The following is a 22899-nucleotide window of genomic DNA, read 5'->3' on the forward strand; positions in this document are numbered from 1 at the left end:
TGAAATTAGAAAGGCTGCAAATTTGGAGATCAAAATGAAAACAAAGGCAGAGCCAACGTCAGCTGTGGCTTCACTTGCTGTTGTTGTTGTTGTTGTTGTTGGCGTGAAAGGTGAAAGGTGTAGATAATCGGCTAGCAGCAGCAGCAGCAGCAGAAAAGAGAGTTTGCCTCATGTGATAGCGGGTGAGATTTCGTGTGTGTGTGCGCGTGTGTGTACACACAATCACAATCACAGAAAAAAAAAAAAATCGCGGGTGGTTTCGTTTTGTCTTTTGTTTTAACACAAATCTCAACTCGACAAATTTTGCAACTCTCTTTTGGGTGTTACGAATTCAAGTGAAATCGCCCCGCAACCGTAAAAGGTAAAAAGTGCATGAATCTTTTTTTTTATTTCTCTTTTTTTTGTTGCTTTTATTTTTGGGTGTTTGCGTTGGGTCGCGCATAGTTCCGGCATTGTTGGATTTGCCCAGCCAGCTGGATGCGCAGGCGGGATTTAAATTGATTGGCAAAACGAAAGGAAATTGAATTTGAAATGGAGAGGAGATGGGATATGCTGAATAAAATGAAGCCCAGAAGTGGAACGGAACAGCGGGGAGGGGGCATTCGTGTTGATGGTTCATTATTAAAACACAACTATGAATAACAACTGTTATACACAATAGAAGAGTACATAAAGTGTTATATGCAGTTGGCCTTATATGGGCAGCCTTTTTTAAATGTCCACTGTTTAATTCATTATTAAAACAACTATATATAACAACTTTTATTCACAATTGAACACAACTATGAATGCCAACTGTTATACACAATAGAAGAGTACCCCAAGTAAGTGTTATATGCAGATGGGTTTTATATATATCTATTATATGGGGAACGGTTTAATTCTTATATTAAAACACAACTATGAACGCTAACAGTTATACACAATGGGAGTATACCCAAAGTGTTATATGCAGGTGGGCTTAATATGGGCGGTTTTTTTTTTAAATGTCAACTGTTCTATAAGAGGCTTGAAGTAAATAAATCAATCCATTCTACCTTAATGCCAAATTTTCTTTACGCTCAATGTGAAATGCTGTTATATGCATCTAAACGGAAATGTAATGTTATATGGTTGCTCATTAGTAAAGATTAAATGGGTACTTTTTTTATAAGCCATCTGTTATACATTATAGAACTGGCTGTGACATGCACGACTTAACAAGAAAGCCAATTGTTTTGCCTGACTGTTATACAGTATATATACTGTTATACTATAACTAACCTGTTATGTTGTCTAAATACTGTTATACTGTGCATAGCCTATTATACTTTTATACTAAACCTAACCTGTTATACTGTCATACAAAATAGTTAGCTGTTATGCGTGCCACAAGCAAAACACTATGATTCACATTAGTAACAGTTGGGTAAGAAATATGCATATCCATGATTCCAAGAGGCATGCAATCCATGTATTACACCCCCGCCACCTACTAAAGCTTCCAGCTTTGGTAAATGTTGCGTGTGTTTCTCCAGGTCCAGACCTTTATCTTTACCTTTCCAATTCCCCCGCCGTTAAGCCGAGCACAACGAGCAAATGAAAATGAACTTTTACAATTGGAATTCAAATTTCTGTAGCCGAGGGCAACCGAGGGGAGAGCTGGACAAAAAGCGCTCATTGTTTTGCATAAGTTCAATGAAAGAGAAAAGACGAAAGAAAAAAAAAAGGAGATCACCTTTCGTTTTTCACGCTGTTGAGAAAGTCATTAAGTGAATGCCCCCCAAAGGCCCGGGCCACCAATTAGAGTTCAAATTAAGTGATTATTATTATCATCTGTGATTAGGCTACTCACAATCACATCGTTAGCGCCTCATTTGAATGAAAGCTGCCGCCATCTAATCTGTGCTCCAATAAGTATCTAACAGATACTTTCAAATTCGGATTGCACAATTCAAATGGTAACATAATTTTTTGGGTCGGCCGAAAATCACTTTTCACATCAATTGGAGGCAGTTGCAAAAGTTGAAAATTCAAGCAAAAGCCAAGCGCGACAATTTGCGTTCAACTTTCCACAGTCGCAGTCAACGCTGCAGTCGACGTCGGCAGCGGCAGCGTCGTCTGTTATGTCATAGCCACAACGAAGTCGCGACACCGGGAGCTGCGATTTCCCTCAAGTGAAACTGTGCAGCAACTTTTTTGAAATTGTTTTTTTTTTTTTTCATTTTTTTGGAAAGCCGCAAAACTCGACGCTTCATGAAGCTGCCGCTGCTGCTGCCGCCGCAGAGCGTAGGCCTCAACAGCAACAATACCAACAACAAAAGTAACAACAATAGCAACAACAATAACAATGAAACGAAATCGAAAGTCTGCGCATCCGCAATTAAAAAGTTGACCGCGGCTTAAAACGCCGGCAAAACGCAGCCAAATTAGAGGCGCGTTTTTTTTTTGTTGGAGTGACCTCATTTTAAGTGTAGCAGTTGGTCAATAGATGGCGCTATCGCCTACTCCACTTCATTACTGACCCAGCCCAATCGCCCAGCTATCCCCCCCTCCCCCCAACCCCTTACTTTTCACATTTCACACGCCCCTCTCACAGCCGTCACTGGTATTTGGGGCACGCACGCGGCGAACACAATTAATTCGATTGAACGACTAAGAGATACTCAGCAATTTTTTAAACCTGAAAAACCATCCATCTAATGTCTAACTTGTTCGCATTTATATAAATCATTTCATCATATTTAATATATTACGTGTTATATTACGTGAACGACTAAGAGATACTCAGTAATTTCAGTAATTGCTTACAGCTTCAAAGTTATTCATCTAATGTCTAACTTGTTCGCATCTACAAATACAATTTCATCATATTTTGTATTTTAAAGGCAAACAAATGTTAATTGAACGACTAAGAGATACCCAGCAATTGTTTCAACAGTTCCCAATCTATCTAAACTTATCTAAACTTGTTCATCATATTTTCTATTTTAAAGGCAAACCTAATTTACAAGTGTTTCAACCAGTTTTGAATCGAGTTTGAATTGATCCGAAACCGGAAGCATGATATCATCGAGATGTTCAATTATATAAAATACGAAACAGATGCGGTTGGGCTCTTGGCTACGCCCCGTGACAATTGTAGGGTATCAAATATTTGTTAAGAATTTGTCAAAATATTTTTATCGACAGGAAAAGAACTGGTTTGGTTGGGTTTTGGGTTTATTTTCTTTGGTGTCGATTTAAATGAATAATTGCAACAGCCTCTTAAATGGGTCGATCGCATCGGATCGGATCGTTTCGATTTGGAGCTGATCAAGTTTTCAAGTTGTTTAATCAATTTAAATAAATTATAATTACTCACGCGCAGAAGCGTTCGGTATTTTGGCCAACAATTTCAGCTGCCTTTTAAGTGGGCTTTACGTGAAAGCCTTAAAAGGTATTTTTTTCTTTTTACAAACCTGTAAAGAAGAAGGGAAAACATTAATTAATTACACTTTACAATTACAATTACAAACAAAAAAGAAATAAGATCTGAAAGCTACACTAATGCGAAGCACGTCGCGCAGAAACAAATGCTATAGTCGGGCGTGCCTGTGTGGGAGATACCCTAAGCCCAGCTAACTCTACAGCTAATGTAACTGAATTTTAACTTCATGATACGCTGTTTAAAGGATTTGCTTCTTCTTTTAGATACATTTGCCCAAAACTATTATACAATCTTTACGCATTTTCAGGGTATTGTTCAGGTTATAAAAATCTCCCTTTTGTGGCCAATTGAACAATGCCCAAAACACCAAAAGGGGATTAAAGGCATGCCATGCCCCTCTGCCTCTCTCCTCGTTGCTGATCTTAACGATCTATAAAATAGATCTTGTAAGCCCAGCCGCTGGAAATGCTGCCTAATATCTCTGAACAAGCGATAAATCCGTCAAAAGGAGCATTGTCCATCATTCAATTTTGATGCTCTTTATACGAAATACAAAATGTTGAAAAATCAAACACATTTCTTCTCTCGGGCAGCTATAAATATTGTACGACAAAGTGAAATTGAAACAAAGCTCGAAATACATTTCGAAACCTTTATAAGGTCTCCAAAAAGTTCGTGTTAACATGTGAGTGTGTGTGAGTGTTGTGTGTGAGTTTAGCTGTGATTAATCTGGCCATAAATCAAACTGGCAACGGGTCGTCACGTCAAGAGTTGACATGGGACATGCCCTGGAACTGGGCCTATTGCTTGGGCAGAAATGTCTGCTCCATGTGATCCCATGTTTGGGTCAACCTCAGGAAGCCACGCCCAGCTGCTGCTGCTGCTGCTGGCAATGAGCCAGCTCTTCGGCTCGTTGCCGAGCACAAATATCAAACAGCTTGCGAGCTGAAACAATAAATAAATACAAAAGGCACGCATATTTGTCCATTGCCGAGCTGAAGGCAATGCCCATGTGATGCTGATGCTGAGGCTATCTCTAACAGCCTCTGCCGCTGCCTCTGCTAGTTTCACGGCCAGCCCCCCGCTCCACTGCCCACCCCCCTTAATATAGGCATATTTTGCAGAGCTCGATGTGAAAAGCCGGCTCGCTTTACCTTGTCAAGTGCTATTCACGTCGTTTTTGTTGTTAATGTCGCTTTGATTCACACAAATTTCACGGCAATGGCCGCACAGCAACAAATAACAACAACAACAAAAACAACAAAAACAACAATCACAATTTGAAAATGATTTCTGCGCCGCTTGGCAACAACTGCAGAGGTAAAATGTGTGTATGGAAAGCGTTAGCTAAGCTATAGAAAAGCTTTCGGTAGATATCCAGAAGTACATTTACTCCGATATGATTACGGAAACTTGGCTTTTGCGAGATCTATCAAGCACCTCGCATATGAGCCAAAGCTTACACAACTTTATATATCACATAGTTTTCTAGCAAGAATCGGGGGTCGTCGTATAAACTATTATATGTATATTTGTCAAAGAGATCTTGACCCAACTTTAGCAATTGCCAGCTTCACAATTCTCTGTTGGTTGCAAAATGTTGGCCAGCTCTTTTTTTTTTTTTTTTGGCAGCGCAGCTGCTGGTCGCTGAGCGCGACTTTCACGCGCGCGACTTTAAACGCTGCCAAAACGCATCGCTGCACAAATTTGCATTTGCCGACCAAGCGACTGTCACAATTTTCAGCATGCAAATGGGAAAGCAACAGCGAAACTTAAAGCAACAACAACAACAACAACAACTACGGACAACTGTCATAAATATAACTCGAGCTCAATTGAGCTTTGTTGTTGCTATTGTTGTTGTTTTTGTTGTTGCTGTAGGAGTAAATGTATCTTGGTTTGGGTTTTGGTGATATCGCAACGCCACAATTTACAGAGTCGCTGGAGCCCACGTTTTTAATAATTTCTCCTTTAAACAAATTTCGTTTTACTTTTTGTTGCCGCTTTTCGATATCTCTCTACCCCCTCCCTCTCCCCTTCTCCGAAACGTGTATCTCTTAGATACACAGTCAATTGAAGCTCGCGCCTCGATTTTTGTTTTAGTTTTCTTGTTTTCCAACACTTCCGATGCTTTTATCGAATTGTCTAATGCATTTGTGTGTTTCGTTTATTTTAATATCAATGCCTGAACTTAAACTCTTTTGGGTTAGTTTACTCCCGTAACTTTTTCAAACTCCCTTCCCAGACTTTAAACCCTTTCGAAACTTTCAACTGTCATTACCTTTTCAAAACGTAACCAATTTAAAAACCTAATGCTATTTTTATCATGCTCAGACTTCTAGATTGATTCTATACTCAAGTACATTCAATATAACAACCTAGTACACAACATGGGATTATGGGGCGTGGCATTTAGTGGGCTGGCAGCGTGTTGCAACTACTGTAGGCGAAAATTGTTGCCATAAACTTGAACATGACATTAAGCCACAGTGCTTCTTTCTTTTCTGTGTCTTTAGCCAAGTTTAGGTTTAAATGTTGTTGGCTCTGTTGGATTTTCGGTTACGGTTTGGCCTTTTTTTATGGCGGCACGTACCGCAAAATGTGTGCATTTTAATGTTCGAAATTATGGTTACTTTATTGCGTTATTAATAACATTTTGATTGCATCACGTACGCACACGCATCGCTGGTGTCATCGACGGTCGCTTCTTCTCATCCGAGGGAGGAGGGAGGCGGGCTGGAGGAGGGGAGGAGGGGGCCACTCACGTTTCGAATATGCGACCACGTTAATGGGAAATGGCATGGAAATGGGTGCAATCCGTAGCGTGTCTCCTCCTTGGCTCTCAACTCTTGGGTTTTGGTTTCTGTTTCTGTTTCTGCGAGCTGTGCCAAACGAAGGGCATCCAAAGTAGAAATCGTGCCGAGCTGCAGGCCTTGGTTCAGTTTCGCTTTGGGTGTCTTATCAATGCTCCGACTCTGGCTCTTGCGACTCTTTTTCAGTTAATTTTCCGTTTTTGTTATTGAATTTTTACAACTGCCAGAAGTAGGTCAAACATACAGATGCAGACACAGATACCGACAAAAAAAAACGTATAAAAAGAACAGGCTACATTTAAGGTTTCATGCAAAGGGCGCCTGCAAATTACAAAACGGGCCACAATTTGGCGTTCATTATGTGCCCTAATTGGGTCTGCGGCATCTCAGCAAACCGAAAGATCAACCTAAATGCTAAAGAACTAAGGTCGAGCCTAAAGTGGGGCCGGAACCCAGCCCCACAATCCAAACGGGTCGCTCAGCCACGTGAAAACACGTTAAACTATGTTCAAGAAAGCACGTCTACCTCAGGCACAACGGATATTAAATACCCTTTTAGACAATTGGCTTGTGGAGAGGTTGATTTAATTTGACTTGTGAGCAAGCTTCTTGGTAGAACTCATAAGTACAACTTATAGGCTGATTCCTCTCTGCTCAAAAAATGTTACATTACATTCACATACTACACATTCTGCGATTCCATCCGCAAGTGTCCTTTGTGAATGGCAAAAGTGCCGCTTCTTGAACCAAATTGCTAATCCGCTTTTATTTGATTTACCTAAGCACCGCAAAGTTTTCCTTCCAAAAGTCAAATAACACAGCCTAGAAGTAGGATCTCCATTTTATGAACTCTTTCCGAGATTTGGCCATCTTTGAATATTTAAAACTGTGGGATTAGTAATAATTGCCTAATGGCAATTACTTATGGCATCGAATAGGTCTACACAGATTTGATGACAAAATTATAAAACCCTTCACATGGGCAGAGCATGCAGCCGGAATTGAGGAAGCGCCCTGGCCGCGAGCATGCCACAAATCGCGGAAAACATCGCCGAGTAAGTGCAGCAATCACAACTACAACAAAAAGCTGTTATCATTGCCATTGCAGGCAACCTTGCAAGTTATTTTTCAGGGGTGAGCGGAACAGTTAAGAAAATGAGAATCTGCACGGCATCAAAGAAAATACATGTCAGCATTGAAATAGTTTGCAGATGAAAATGCTCAGACTTGCCTCAGAGCGTGCATTTCTTCTAAGTGTTGTAAAAATACCAATTTAGTGTTGGAACGTGTTTTAATTAGTTCTGCGAGTTCGCTTAGATTATCAAATTTCCAAATAAAATAAATATTTGTCTTTTTCTTTTATGTATAATAAACAATTAGTATAAGTAATTTGTATTTAAATAACCAAACACTTTACAGAACTCTTTGAACTTGAAGTGACTTTTTTTCAAGTGTTGTAAGACGCTATTTTTCGCTCACAGCTTTAAAGCAAACATTTTGTCAGTTGCTCGCAATTTTTTCGCATAAGAATTGCCCGTTTTGAGATATTTTTAGAAATTCTTCATAATTTGTCACCCAAGTGTTAGAAATAGGCGAAGGCATTAAAATTTGTAAAAGCCCTGCAGCTCGTTTAACTTTTTCGAGTATTTACTTTGGCAAGTTGTTCAAACTCTAGACTTGAAATCTATGTAAATATATAAGTACAAAGGTTTATGTATTGCTGCAGTCTTCTTCAAATTCTATATAGATCTATAATTGTATTCTACCTGAAGGTGGATATTTTTTTTGTTCTTATAGTGCGCCAAAAACATTGAAGTGCCGAAATTCTTTGTGCTTTTTCATTGTATTCACGAACTCAGGTTGTTTCTGACCCTGAACCCATCATAAGTTTCAAATGCCGTACGCTTCGGGCTTTTCGGGTTTTTGGTTTCGGTTTCGGGCAATGTTTGACAGAGAATCTGAGTGTGTGTGGATGCGTGTGTATGGGGCATGCCCAAAAGACGGGCCGTAGTTTTCGTTCGTTTAACGCGTCTTCTCTCTGACTTTTTGGCTCACGTTTTGCTTTGTTTATTTAAATGGGCGGACTATTTGAACTTATTTGACTCTCAGCTCGCCGACGTATTTTGCTGGCCTTATTGAAATTTGTCATAATTTCGACGGCATAATGAACGAGCTGCGTGTCTGTGTGCCCAGTAATTATGAACGTTAGAAGCCAACGTCTGTCAAACATATATATATATATATATATATATATATATATATATATATATCTGTATATGTTTGCCTATCAGTCTGAATGACCGTTCGGGGCATTAAACGTGCGATGAGCTCTCAAGGTTTAGGGCGATTTTTGGGCAGCAGCATTTTGGTATAGCCCGAGGCCAAGCGGGTTCTTTTACCGCTGGCCTTGAGCAGAAGAGAGAATTTTGTACACGAAAGCGGCGGCGGCCAACAATAAAATCATGGTGAACTTTAAGTGCCGAAAATTTGCATATTTTTGCGAGATAATTGTGGCATGATACGAAAGAAGGCAGCAAAATCTCTAGAAAAGCAACTCGATTTAAATCGAACTAATTCAATTCCATTCCAAACGTTTCAAGCCATAGGCATAGCCGCTAGCTTGACTTGCTGTTTCATTCTCATTGTTTCATCATATCAATGAAAAAGAAAATTAACAATCAAAACAATGGAGTTAAGTCTCACTAATTCGAACAATGTTCCATTCCAACGTTTTCATGACTAACCTTGATGCTAACTTGACTTGCTGTTTCATTCTCATCGTTTCAGCAGCAGATTAATATCATAAATATTAATAAAAAATTTACAAAGATAACCTATGAAAAACATCGATTTAAATCTCAATAAAGCGAACAATGTTCCATTCCAATGTTTACATGCCTAACCTCATTGCTTACTTGCCTGGCTGTGCCATCTGCAGACAAATAGCTTAAATATGCCTGAGATAAGTACAATGACTCGTAAGCGCTTATTAAAAACATTATAAATTACATATTGTACAACAATTTAACAGCCACGTCGCGATCAAGATAGCATCGTGAGAGGAGGCTTGTCGCAAAGGGATCTCTTTTCATTTTCTTGCCGTTGACAAAAAGCGACAGCGAACAGGCCTAACATAAGCCCATCAAGTCAAATAAAGTCAATTGAAGTTGTGCACAATGCCAGACGAAAAGTAAAGGCAAAAAAAAAAAAATGAAATAAAAGCGCAGACAGAGACAGCGGCGGAAAGCAGATCAACATAAAATGAAAATAAATCAAAATGTAAAAAAATTTTGCATAAAAAGCGAACCAAGCGGCTGTGAAACAAAAAAAAAAACAACAACAACAATAAAGTCGGTCGCTGAGGATGCCAAATGAAACTTTTCACCATTTTGCATAACAATTTGTATCTTTCAGTGGAGCGCGTTAAAGCAATACAACAACAATAACATCTACAACAACAACAATCGCAACAACAACAACTACAACAATAACGACACAAGGGGCCAACTTTTACTCGTTGTTGCTCAACTTTAAATTTGTGAGGAACGTAGGAGAGAGGGACGCAGAGGGAGGGATGGGCGTACAGACAGAGGCCATAAAAAGGGATTGGGATTGGTGTTGGGCTAGGGCTTGAGATTGGCACTGGAAAAAGGGAGCAGGAGGACGGGCAATGCTGCATGCCAGATGCAAAAGATACAAGATACACACACACGTGTGTGTGTGCGCTAAATGTGTGGAAAAGGCGGTGGCTACGAAATTAACTCAAACTGTCGACAGTCCAGAGAACGTCACCCAACTGACGAGGATGAGGACACGGGCGAGGATGCGGGCGAGAACAAGAGCAGAGCGCAGCCAAGCAGCTCCCTTTAGCCACTAGTTGCCGTTGTCCCCCTCCCATCCCCTTCGTATCCCACGCCCTCGCTCGTTTCAATTTAAATGCAACTGACATTAAATTTACTACATTGCACAGACTACTGTGTGCAAGAGACAGAGAGTGAGAAAGAGAGAGAGAGAGAGAGAGAGAGAGAGAGAGAGAGAGACATATGGAGCTGAGCGCACAGAGAGGGCGGTAAGGGGGGCAGCAAACGGGACGTTGTCTGCGGTTTTCAGCAGCTGCATATGTGTAAGTGTGCATGTGGTACGTGCATGTGCATGTGTGTGCATCTGCATGTGTGTGAGTGTTGTCTTTTTTTTTCTGCTGCCAGTTTTAAAGCTACTTGAAACCGTTCCGGAGTTTGAAGCTAGAGTTGAACCGAGCAACTGTGCGGCGAGCTGCAATCAGCAGCAGACGAAGCAGAGAAGAGGGGGAGAGGGAGTGAAAAGCAGCGCAGAGGGATGAGGGAAGAGAGAGGGAGCAGAGGGAAGGCCTGTGCAGACATTGTTGTCGCTGTCTGGTAAACTAAATTTAATGAACTGGCGCAGCCATAAAGCGCAACTTATCGCAGGAGTAGAAGGTGGATGAGAAGAAGAGGGGGGAACAGAGGGGCACAGGAGAGTGCGACAGGAGGCGTTGGCTCTTTGAAGAGCTCGCACAGTGGCATTCAGCGATATGTTAAGATGTCAACTTTGTTATAAGACTCCCTCCCAACTGAGATATTTAATTCAGGTACACATTTTCCAGTTACACATTTAGACAGTGTTTATTGCTTTTGCCCCACTGTGCCCCACAGTTAATGGTTAAAAGCATTTAACATGTTGTCCAATTGCGCAATAAACCAACAGCCGCAAATAATTTACAAATGCAAATAGCGTTTGCCAAAAGAATAAGAGGAAAACAGTTGACTTTCAAGTGCCGCAGTTTAAATACCCTCTATAGTTTATATATAATGGTCTATATAATGCAAAGGAATTTAATGAAGTCCTCGACGCAGTTTATGATATAGGGTTTCGATGGGGCCTGCTGCAATAAGACTAAACTTTGCTAGTTTTAAAACTAGGGAAATATTCTGTGACAAAACTAACAAAATCGAAGCTCAGCCTTAGCCTTTTTATAGAAATTACACAACTTACATATATATGAAAGGTTCGTTTACTGTTGCGTCTAACAATTGTTGGATTTTCAAATGTGGGTGTTTTTTCCAAATGGAACCAACAAAGGAAAAAGCTCCAGAGTCTGGAGAATGCCACAAAAAGCCAGCTGTGCTTGGGCAATTGAGACAAAATTGCACCCTGGGCTAAAGACAAACGACAGCTGTCATTATACCCTTGCAGAGGGTATTATCATTTTGTCTCGAGATGTGTAACGCCTAGAAGCAGACATCTCCGACCCCATAAAGTATATATATACTTGATCAGTAATAACAGCCGAGTCGATATTAGGCAAACTCGGAATTTAAAGGTTTCACTATGCTCCCTCCATTTAAGCTAAATCTTATCTATATCGGACCACTATAACATATAGCTGCCATAGGAGGGATCGGTCGAAAATCAGGTACTTGTATAAAAACTTGTTATTTCTCAAGGTATCTTAACCAAACTCGGCATAACCTATTTTCGCTGTGCTTCTTAGATAATCAACATAATAGGGTTGGGTCTGCAAGGGTATTAAATCGTCGACGTGCCGAAGATAGCCCTTCTTTCTCGTTTGTTATTGTCTGTGGTCAGACTCGGCTGCGCCCAGGCGGGGCACCCACATGTGGCACCAACTGCTGCACCAGAGCCCTCTTTATGATATCCATCATTTAGCGCCAACAGGAAGAGAAAGTAATGCAAGATACACAGCAAGATGACGGGAGTTGAGCTCGGACTTGGACTTCTCTCTGACTCGCACTCGCTCTCACTTCATAAATTTCAATTTCAAGCTGCAAGGTGTCAAGTTAAGCTGAGGAAGCAGCAGCAGCGGCAGCGGCAGCATTTGCTGACAGTTGCCACCTTGAGCTGCAGCTGTCGTCGGCCAATGCCAAGCCGTAAGCTTTCATTTGCCGCAGTCACAAGCTCAGCTGCAGTCGACGTCGCAGCTGACGTCGCTGTTGGCGTCACAATTGGCAGCTGAGGCATTTGGGGCTGGCGCTTCAGAGCTCTTTGAAAGCAAATTTCATTTCTTCATTTGATTTTGTTTCTCCGAGTCAGTCAGTCTTTCTGCCAGCCAGCCTGCCTTTCTGCAGTACTTTCATTACTTTCATTTGAGTGAAAGATACTCGCGCTGACTGGCGCCCAGCATGCGCCAAAAGCCCCCGCGTCCGCCCCTCTCTTATCCATAATCTTGACTCGTTTTCAATTTTAGCCGTTTTCATTTCATTTTACAGTGAAAAGGACCAATTTCAATTTCAGCGGCTTTCCAATAGCCAACAAATATTTTGGCTAATTATTTGTGTCTCTCTCTCTCTCCCTCTCCCTCTCGCTGTCTAGCTACCAGACTAACAGGAAGTGAGCCCGCTTTTACTTGTATTTAAAACACGACAATGCCGCGATGTCGAGAGTTTTCTGTGGTATCTTATTTTAGCTTGTAATGAGAGATTTTTCCTTTTTTAACAGCTGCGCTCACAATTCACAGAAATAATGTTAATAACATTTCCTTAAGTGCACTAAAACTAAAACGAAACGATACTCTACTTAGGACCTAACCATTTTATGGCCATGCTTCTAATTTCCGAAGAAAAATTAACTCTATTTTCTTATCGGCACCTGCACTGAGAGAATAAAAATTGTAGTTTATATTCAAAGCAATTTAAAAGATTTATATGCTATATGAATTTTTGTGCATTTTCGTAACATTGCATCAAAGACATTTTGGTACGAAATGTATCCGAAATTCGTAAAATAAAATGGAACTGTAATCCGCTCATACTAGAATTTTGATAAACATCTATTCGCAGAGTTAATTAACTAGCTAAAAACAAGAGCTGAACATTTCATCTTTAGTTATCCTACTCTTAAGCCCCCTCCTCCCCCAAGTCCCCCTCTGCCATAACTCTGTACTTTCTAGCGTTCTCAAATTTCAGAAAGTGAGTGTTAAGTTCTTGGCAAACGATGTTAATAAGGCGATAGACTTAACGAGAATTCGGTGAAAGCTGCGATTAGCTGCCATAATTTTCACGCTTTTCCGGCGAAGAGGCAACAACCCAAACACACAACACAATTTACAGACAACAAGAACTGATTTACTATGCAAATTAAAAGCCAACCACTTGGAAGGGAGACCAAAAAATAAATAAAAAACGAACACAAAGTCACAGCGTAGGAAAAACCTTTGTGAAATGATTAGCCGTAATTAGTAAGAAAGGGGACTGGAAAATGACGAGCCGAACGAGATCAAAATGTGCAGATAGCTGAAAAAGCAGGCAAGCAAATGCGATATAATAGAAGCGATTAACAACAATAACAAAAAATAAAAATAAAAATAAATCTGAAAAAAGCAGATGACGATGACGACGACGGGCACGTTGAAGTGAATATCGCCAGCGATTACTTATTAACAAAGCAGAAGAAAAGTAGGCTACAACGACAACTGAATACGCTTTTGAGAGAGAAAATGCAGTGACAGAGAATCTCTGGAGAATCTTGCTACACAGTCTCAACATTGCCTTAAGGTGCTGCCGAACTGCATGACAAAAGCGAAATACCCAACCAGAGCGTAGGGTTCGCGTGTGAGTGCGAGAGAGAGAGAGAGAGGGGAAAGAGAGAGAGAGAGTCGCCTGGCATTAGGTAGCTGCGTGCTGGCAGATACAAACCGCAGCAGCGAAGCAGCCATAGCAGAGCAGAGCATATGTAGTTATTGCTCTTGAGATACTTTTGGACACGAAGCGGAAACACGGCCGACCACAAACAACAGAAGAAGATACTACAACAAAGAATGGAGGGATGGGAGGGAGGGAGGCTCGGGGGCCAGACCAACGGACAGCGAGCCAACTCTTTGGCTACATAATAAATATTTAATGCGAAGATCTACAGATGTAGATGTGTGGAGAGATGCGGCCACATTTGCCGTATCTTAAAGATACAAATTACAAGAGGTAGACATTGAGATTGAGGCCTAAGCGAACACGACGCCAACGTTGTTCTTCTTCTTATTGTTGTTGTTGTTGTTGTCGAGTGGAGGGCAATAAATAAACACACAGAAGCAGAGCAGAGGCAGCATGAAAATGATTAAAAGAGCTTAAAGAGCATGTCTGGTCGAGTGTAAGTGGAAGTGGCAGCCGCAGTCGAAGGTAGACGGCCTCATGGTCAACGGGGCGTCGCCAACTCTTCTGGCAGCGGAACGTATTGAAACATTTTGGAATTGAAACAAACGAGGCTACCCTTGAGAAATCAGGCAGCCAGCAGCGAGCCAACGGGCCAAACCGGGCAACTTATGCAAAGCAGAGTGCCTCGAGAATAACAAGAGTGTCCAAGTCGAGCGAGCCCAACAAGGAGATACCCTGTAGAGATAACCTTTCTCCCCTCAACTTGATATTAAAAAATAAGTATTCGGTATTCAATTCGCATTGATTGAGGAAATGGAAAGAGGAATATACATACAGAAATCGAATCAGTTTGTTGTCTTTTTAAACCCCTTTTTGGGATTTCAGATCAATATACCCTGTTTGACTCATTTTTAATGGGTACAGGGTATAAAATGAAAACCGAATCAGTTTGTCGTCTTGATAAAGACTATATACCTTTTGGATTTGCAGGGCATATACCCTGTTTCACTCATTTTCAATGGGTATAGCTATATACTTTTTGGGTTTGCGAATCAATATACCCGGTTTTATTCATTGTTAATGGTTACAGGGCATACAAAAAGAAAAGCAGCCGCTGCTTTACGGCCTGTCATCATTTTTGTCACGCACATCGCCTTTTGAAGACTCCTCCTGGCCGCCGTCTGCCACTTGAATTCAATTTAAAGCATTGCAAACTAAAATGGAACCAAAATGGAATGGAACACGGCAAGAAGAAGCTACAAGCTGCAAGCGTCATGCGTCGGCGCAGCGTCTTTTGGCGGCTCTCATAAATCATTGTTATTACGGGTCTCCTCTCTTGGCCACATGCATTGTTTATGTTGAAATTCAAGTCAACGCGTTGTCGGCTTTCAGTCCGATGTCCGATGTCCGATGTCCGCGGTCCGCCGTCTGCCATTGACTTCAATTATAACCCAGTTTCCAGTTTTTAGTTTTCAGTTTTCAGTTACACTAAATGCAAGTATTTTTGCGCACATGTATGGGATTTACTTTTCTCTAGCTCTGGGAGCACACGCACACACAATGAGATTTTCGCTTTGGCCTCTGCTCTTATTTTTTGATTTTTTTTTTCGGATTTTGCTTGCTCATTTCAATGAGCACTGTCCGCAGCTCATTGTCAGATAATTATCAAGCAGTGCGAGTATTTTTATTTATTTATGTAGCTATGTGTAACTCTCTGCGTGTGTGTGTGTGTGTGTGCGCACTTTAAAGCCCTGACCTGAAAGGCCGCTTTATTTGCTTTGGCTACGGGGTATATAAATGTTTGTAGGCATGTTGATTTTTTTTTTTTTGTTATAGTTATGGGCATGGGCCAGAAACATGCAAAGCATTTTAGCTATGAAAATCGATATTGGACAAAGGCAATTACTGATAATGGGTCGCTTACTCCGCAAGCTATCGCTAATAATTATCATTAATGCGTACCATCAGCCAGATACACACACACACAAACACACACACACACACACACACACACACACATGTCACACTGGGCACACCTCGTGGACTCGCTGGCTTCCTCTTTTCAAATAGTCCCGATTCGCTTGGCCATGAAATAACGAATGATATATATGCTGTATATATACGGTATGTAACTATAACTGGCAACAACAACAACGACGACAACGACAATAAAATTGTTGTTGATGACCCTCAGACAGTAGACGCTTTCAAGGATACGCTGACGTCGCAGTCGACTTCGCAGCAAAGGTTAAAGGCAACAAAAACTACAACAACAACAACAACAACAACAACTACAAAAAATAGTTGCTACAAGGTTGCGAGCAGAACAACAGGCAACCAAACGAGGCAAAAAGTATTCGAAGCGCTGCAATTACAAGCCAGAATAACCAGAGACATTCCCCGGGACGAGCGAGGGGAGATGGTAGTGGAGGGGACGGGTTGAGTGGGAGGGCTTCAGTTAGCAACAAGCGTTCAACTAGCTAATGAAAATATTTAATAATGGCAATCATAATTAAATGGGGGCACAATTTACCCAACACCCAGAAACGAAATGGAATAAAACGAAATAGAATAGAAACCGGCCATAGGTAGGGTACATGTCTCTGTGTCTGTGTGTGTGTGTGCTTGTGTGTGCGGCCCTGGCCCTAGGCGAATGACTGCATTAAGTGATTGACGAGGGGAAACTGCAAGGGTACGGAGCTGCAGGGAATACGGACAGTAATAACCCTGTGCGAACGGACTTGAGAGCAGCAACAAAAGCAACAACAACAACAACTAGAGGCAAGGTTTCGGAATTGTCAATGAAAATTTATAGATTGTGAACGGCATGCGGCAAGTACATACATACATATGTCGCGCTAAATGGGGCTCTACTGGGGCTCTACTGTACTGCGACCTGCAAGATTTGCGTCAAAGAACAACCTACGAGTTACAGGAATTACCGAGTTTATATGTTTGCCCGTTTAATTAGATATTTACCGAGAATTCTGAATCTACTTCCGAATAAGGCGTGGGAAGGATTTCTTCTAAGTACTCGCTGATACCCGATAATGAATCCCTAATCTATTTATAATATGTAAGCTGAATCAATGTATGTTGAATCAGATGTAACTCGAGAATTCTGAATCTAATTCCATGGGGAGGGTTCCTTCTTAGGATTCGCTAATACACGATGCTTACTCTTCAATTTTTTTATAATTGTTAACTTGCTTCGAATTTCTCTTCTCGTTCCTAACGTGTTCCTTTGGACATCTGCCAACCTAGTTATCGAGTCCATGCACACTCAACTCTCTCTATTAAGTACGCTTTCTAATTAAGTAATAAGGGCCCCAAGGATTCACTCGAGTTATGTTTGCCCATGGATTTGGCAATCGAATTGACCCAAAATAGCCAATTGTATATTGAATAAATACCATAATTTTAAGCATTCTCAACACACACAAACCCCCCCCCCCCCTCCCCCTTTACCACGCCCCGCTCCGTACTTGAGTTGTGGCCCAGCATCGCACACAGATTTTCAATATTTCTGTGGTTCGAGCTGTTTTCATGCCTGGTGATTGCCGCTGGCAGAATTGGGTCAAGTTTCTGTTTTATTGCCCTCAACAGCGGGGAAGAGGGCAGAGGGGCAGTCGGGCACTCCCGCTGGATGGCCCTGTGTGTGTGTACGTATAATATCTTTGATTAAATCATAAAATATGCAAAACTTTATATGTATATATAGAAGAGGAAGCGGGAGATGAGGGGTCTCTCTGGAGACACGACATGCAAAGTAAAGCCAAGTTTGAGTTTTGAATTGCGGTGCCTAAAAAGCGGAAACTGGGTCAGAGTTGCCAGCCTGTCAAAAAAAAAAAAAAAAAAAAAAAAAAAACAATAGGCAGCAGCAGCAACAGCATTAACAATAGAGGGGCGCAGAGGGTAGGGGGAAGGGGGATTAGGGAAGAGGAATTATAACAAGCTGCTCGATGGGCACATTTTTGGCGCACTTGGCGTATGCGTAATATGCGCAATTTCTTTGAAAGGCAGCTGCTGTTGCTGCCCAAAAGGTCAAGCTGCTGCTACTGCCAGCGCTGACGTCGACGTCGGCAGCGTCAATCATTCAGCGGCAACATTGAGAGACTCCGCTACGGCCCTCTCCACCCCTCATCTAACCGAGTGCGGGGCAATTAGCGCGCAATTGACCTACATTGGGGCAGCATAGCAGCATTAATGGTGTCAATAGTAAACGAGACTCACGACGACGACGCCGACAGCAAAGCCGACAGCGACGCCGACTGCGACGCAGCAGCTAACGAACGTGAAATGTTGAATGTATATGCACGCACAAAGCAAACATGGCTTGGGCTGCGCGGGGCACGGGGCAAGCTGAGACACTATTTCCAAGTGCAACAATTAACGTACAAATGTTTATGTGGACCAAGACAAACACGGAGCACAGCACCAAGCCAAGTGTGACGTCAGCACCAAACCAGGAAGCGGCAACCGTGAGTTCACACCTTAATTTACACAGCTGTCTGATATGTCTAAATATCTATAAAACTATAGAGTCCTACTTAATTGAAACTAGAAAGTTGAATTTTGTACAATTTGTGATTATGTGTGAGAAGATTCCACTCGCAGGCGTGCAAAATATGTGGAATGTAACTTGTTGGTTTCCAATCAACTAATTGACATAGATGTCTGATATCTAGATAGATCTATATATCTATAAAACTATAGAGTCCTACTTAGCTGAAACTAGAAAGTTGAATTTTGTACACTTTGTGATTTTGCTTTAGGCGATTCCATGTGCAAGCGTGGAAAATACGTGGAATGAAACTACAAACCAATCTTTAAAGATTTATTGTTTGAATTTATTGCAGGTCGAAAAGTTGACATTTGAAAACTACATTTGTAAATAGAAAACTATTTATAATTTAAGTTTTTAATGCAAAAGTTTGATCATTTTAAAAACAAGGCGATTCCATGTGAAAACGTGTATAAAATGTGGAATGAATCTAGTTGTTTTTCAACCGCATGACAACAAACTACAAAATTATTGCCTAAATTCATTAAACTCGATTTGTAAATAGATAACTATTTATATCATAAGTTGTAAAGGCGAAAGTTTAATTAGCGTTCGATCAGCCTGAAAACAAGTATGTGTGATCCAGTATTTATTTATGCAAGATCTCGTAATAAATATAAATGAATTTGAGTCAAATCAAATCGAATCGGTTTGTTACCGAGTTGTCTTTCATTTCACTCTCCCTAACTCTCGCTCATGCGCTCTCTCATGCCCTCCCCCTCTCCACCATTCGCTGCCCTGTCGGACTGCATGACAAATTACATTGCGTTTAACTCTCGCCGGGAGTGTGAAAATTACAAATGCGTTGGTCAAACAATGACGCGCACTGTGCGTACGACTTGAATGTCAGACAATTGCCAAGCAATCGAACACGCCTCCCCGCCTGCGTATGGGGCAGCAGCAGCAGACAGCAGCAGCAGCAGCAGCAGCAGCAGCGGCAGCATGTAAGTTGTATACGATAAATGAGAAATGAGGTTACCTACTTTTGAAGAAGGTCAATACAACCCAAAACAAACGAGCGTGGCAACGTAACGCAACGCAACGCGCAACGCAGCGCAGAGCGAAGCAGCGCGCCAAACGTAACGCTGACGTTGTCGTGCAAGCTCCCCCAGCTCACACACACACACACACACATACACACACGTCCGTACAGAGGTGGCGGCTGCCTCTGCTGTTTAAATAAGTGTCAGCCGTTGCTCAGCAAAGCTCAGTGACCATGTGAGCAGCGAACAGCGAACAGCGAACAGCGAGCAGCGACGCCGACGTCAGCATACCACAAACATATTACAGAAAACGTTTTCAATGAAAACAAAAGTAGTACACGCTGCTAGCGTCGACGTTGGCATCGACGTCAGCTGTAAGTTGCCACCTGGTGACGAATTCGCCGCCAAGATTTGTGGCCGCATGGAGGGCAACTGAGCTGCCGATGCCGCTGCCGCTGCTGCTGCCGCCTCTACGTTTAGCGTTGGCGTTGCCGAGGGCGCGGCTGACGCGACCGCTTGTAACGAGGCTAAGCGAGCGCAGTGCAGCAGCATTATGTTATGTTCACGGCACGGCACCGCCAACGCCTCTGTCACGGCGCTGCCGACGTCACAGTCGCCTGCATTTTTGTCGTTGCTGCTGCTGCTGCTGCTGCGTTTTGTCGCGCTGTCTGCTTTTAGCCTCCACCTCCTTTTTCGCAATGCATTGTTTTACAGTATTATTTTATTTAGCATTTGTTTGCGCCGTTTTGTGGCTGGTTGCATTTAAATAAATATTTCAACTTGTTGCCTGCCAACCAAGTTCTAACTGTAATTGTGTTTGCGTTTAACGCTTTTCGTTAAGTGCATGTAAATATACGAGAGAGGTCAAATACCCAATCAGAAATCACAATCGATACACGCACGCTTACAAACCGTCGCTGTTAGGCGGAAGGGGGGAAAGAGGGGGGAGGGGGGCATTTCGGCTTGCCTATCTTGTCATTGGCCTGTTGTGATAACCACCGCTATTTATAGCGCTGCCTACACAGCAGATACCCTAAAAGTTTTCAACGTGTCAATAGGTGACAGCTGAAGCAACCTTGGACAATACACGCCGAGAGTTGTCACAGCGATAAGCTGAATGTATGTAGTTCACAATGCCCTGGAAATCTGATAATGCAAGTCATACCTTGAGATATTGCTACATTTGAGAAACAAATTGAACATTTTCCGACTTCAGAATGTTTTATAAGGAAATAGTAAAAGTGTGAGACTTGCGACTCGTAGTTTATAAGTAGATTATAAAAAATATTTAAAATATGCATGTTTACTTTCTTTCTGTCATAGTATATAAATTCATGGTGTTTGTATGTGCTGTGCACTTAAATCTCATTGAAAATTATCAAAGGCAAATTACGCAAAACCGTAGAGCAAAACGACCTTATCGTATAAATTAACTCTATGCACAACAACAATAACATAACGCGCATTTGTAACCTATGATTACAGCAGAGACGTGAACACGTGCTGTTGTCTAGGTATCTATATAAGCATGTACATACATACATACAAACAGACATGCATATGTTCAAGTATGTTCGTGTATTTGTAATAACAACAGCAATAACAACAACAGCAGCACATTTGCACAGAATTACAAAAGCTTGCTTACTTCCTAGTGCACACACGCACACACACACGTAAACGCATACACACACACACACACACACACACACGTTTACAAAGAGCGGCAGCATTATAAATATCATCAACAATCATTGTCTCTTTGTACTCTTTGCCGCCGTCGACGTCAAATGTGGCGCCATCCTTCGCACAATATTTTCACTCACCAACAGGGCACCCCTCCCCCCTCTTCCTATCCACTCCCACATCACTTACAACCACGCCCACTGCCACTGGCAGCCTCTCACCTTCGTTCAATCAATCGACTCGAGCCTTGTGCACATCTCTCTCTCTCTCTCTCTCTCTCTCTCTCTCTCTCTCTCTCTCTCTCTCTCTCTCTCTCTCTCTCTCTCTCTCTCTCTCTCTTGCTCTCTCTTCCGCTGTGAATGTAATCGTGAGCGAGTGTTTGCTCTGCTGCTGCTACTGCTATCTACTTTCTCTCTATAAATAGTTGAAATCGAGTTGCAGGCACAAATTCAATGCAAATACAAATACAGAACGCAAGGCGTGAAAGTGACTCGGTTTGCCGCTCACCTCGAAGCCAGGAGAGAGTCGTGTGTCCCTATAGGAAAATATAACCCCGATATCTACAGATTATAAACATGTGTATCGATCGCGCCTCCCTCTCTCCCTCCCTCTCTCTCTCTCTCTCTCTCTCTCTCTCTCTCTCTCTCTCGCTAAGGTTGCAATTACAATAGTTGCAATGAGTTTTCATGGCAAGGAAATTTCGTTTTATTTTATTTCATGATAACGATCAGCCATAGCCCCATAGCGGGATCAGTAATATTTAAATATTTATCTGTCATATGAGCTTTTGTAGTTGTTGTTGTTGTTGCGCTAGAGCATAACGGTAATTACGTCTAGGCACGGCATTGGCCCTGAATTCGAGTACACACACACACACACACACACACATACATACTTGTGTAAATATATGTTTCCTATTAGATTCAAGCGATTAAACACAATTTAAAAAGTATCCAAGTACAAATATTTGTTGTTATGTATGTCTAGAATTCTTGCTGCTGTTTCGCAGGAATATTAAAAAATATTGGATATAAAAGTTTAAATGTCCGCTCTAGGGTTTTATAGTTAACATGCAGGTGGATGTCCGTTATCTTACCTGGCTAAGGCCATTCTAACATGAGAAAGCCCTCCGAGAGGCAGCGCAATTGCATCCACTTTGAAAGATTTTCTTTGACCAGAGCCCAGCACAAAAACAAATCCAGAACTTGTTGCGTCAGATTTAGTAATTTATTTATAAATTTGTAGTTCACTGCACTATTTAATATTATGTGAAATTTTCAAAGTTAAATTCTTGCCAATTTGCTGCCAATTTTAGAAGTCGTTTTTGTTTTTTATGTTTATTTGCTTGTGTTTCAAATGAGCGTCATATTCATGCTGAACAAACATATACATATACACAAACATATATGTATATACACATGAAGCCTTAGATAACGCTTTGGTCCTAAGAGGAAAGCTTTGATCAAATAACAATCATAACAATAACAACAACGACAAAGGGGAGTAAAAGTGAAAAAAGCACACATCAAATTTATCACAGTCAATTCGGGGAGTACGTGTGTCACCATATTAAAGCCAAGCTGATATACCCGGCTACGTGATATTTGTGCGTGAAATTGTCAAAGAGCAACAAAGCAACAAAGCAAAAAGCCAAAGCCAAAGCAGCAGCAGCAAAAAGCACACATAACAAATACACATATACATATGAATATAAATATGTAGATGTGCACGTATGTATATGTATAAAAGAAGGGTGAAGAAACCAGAAAGCAATGTTCAATGCCATCGACAAAAAAAAAAGCAAAAACAACAGCAAAAATTT

The 22899-nt window shown here is 41.5% G+C and overlaps 1 protein-coding gene across 2 annotated transcripts in view; it reads right to left on the bottom strand.

Annotated features, from left to right (window-relative positions):
* LOC115761214 (protein roadkill) overlaps positions 1–22899 on the bottom strand; it is a 52440-nt gene that overhangs the window by 24668 nt on the left and 4873 nt on the right. The window contains exon 1 of one of the 2 annotated variants that reach the window (XM_030702903.1): positions 3344–3359. The exons of the other annotated variant lie outside the window; for it this stretch is intronic. The gene's annotated coding sequence lies outside the window, so the exon portion shown is untranslated. Of the gene's footprint in view, positions 1–3343; positions 3360–22899 lie in introns of those variants that run through there. 2 annotated transcript variants of the gene reach the window in all.

Source organism: Drosophila novamexicana, unplaced genomic scaffold (genome assembly GCF_003285875.2).
Source record: "Drosophila novamexicana strain 15010-1031.04,08,12 unplaced genomic scaffold, DnovRS2.1 tig00000463-arrow-arrow-pilon, whole genome shotgun sequence".
Classification (NCBI taxonomy): domain Eukaryota; kingdom Metazoa; phylum Arthropoda; class Insecta; order Diptera; family Drosophilidae; genus Drosophila; species Drosophila novamexicana.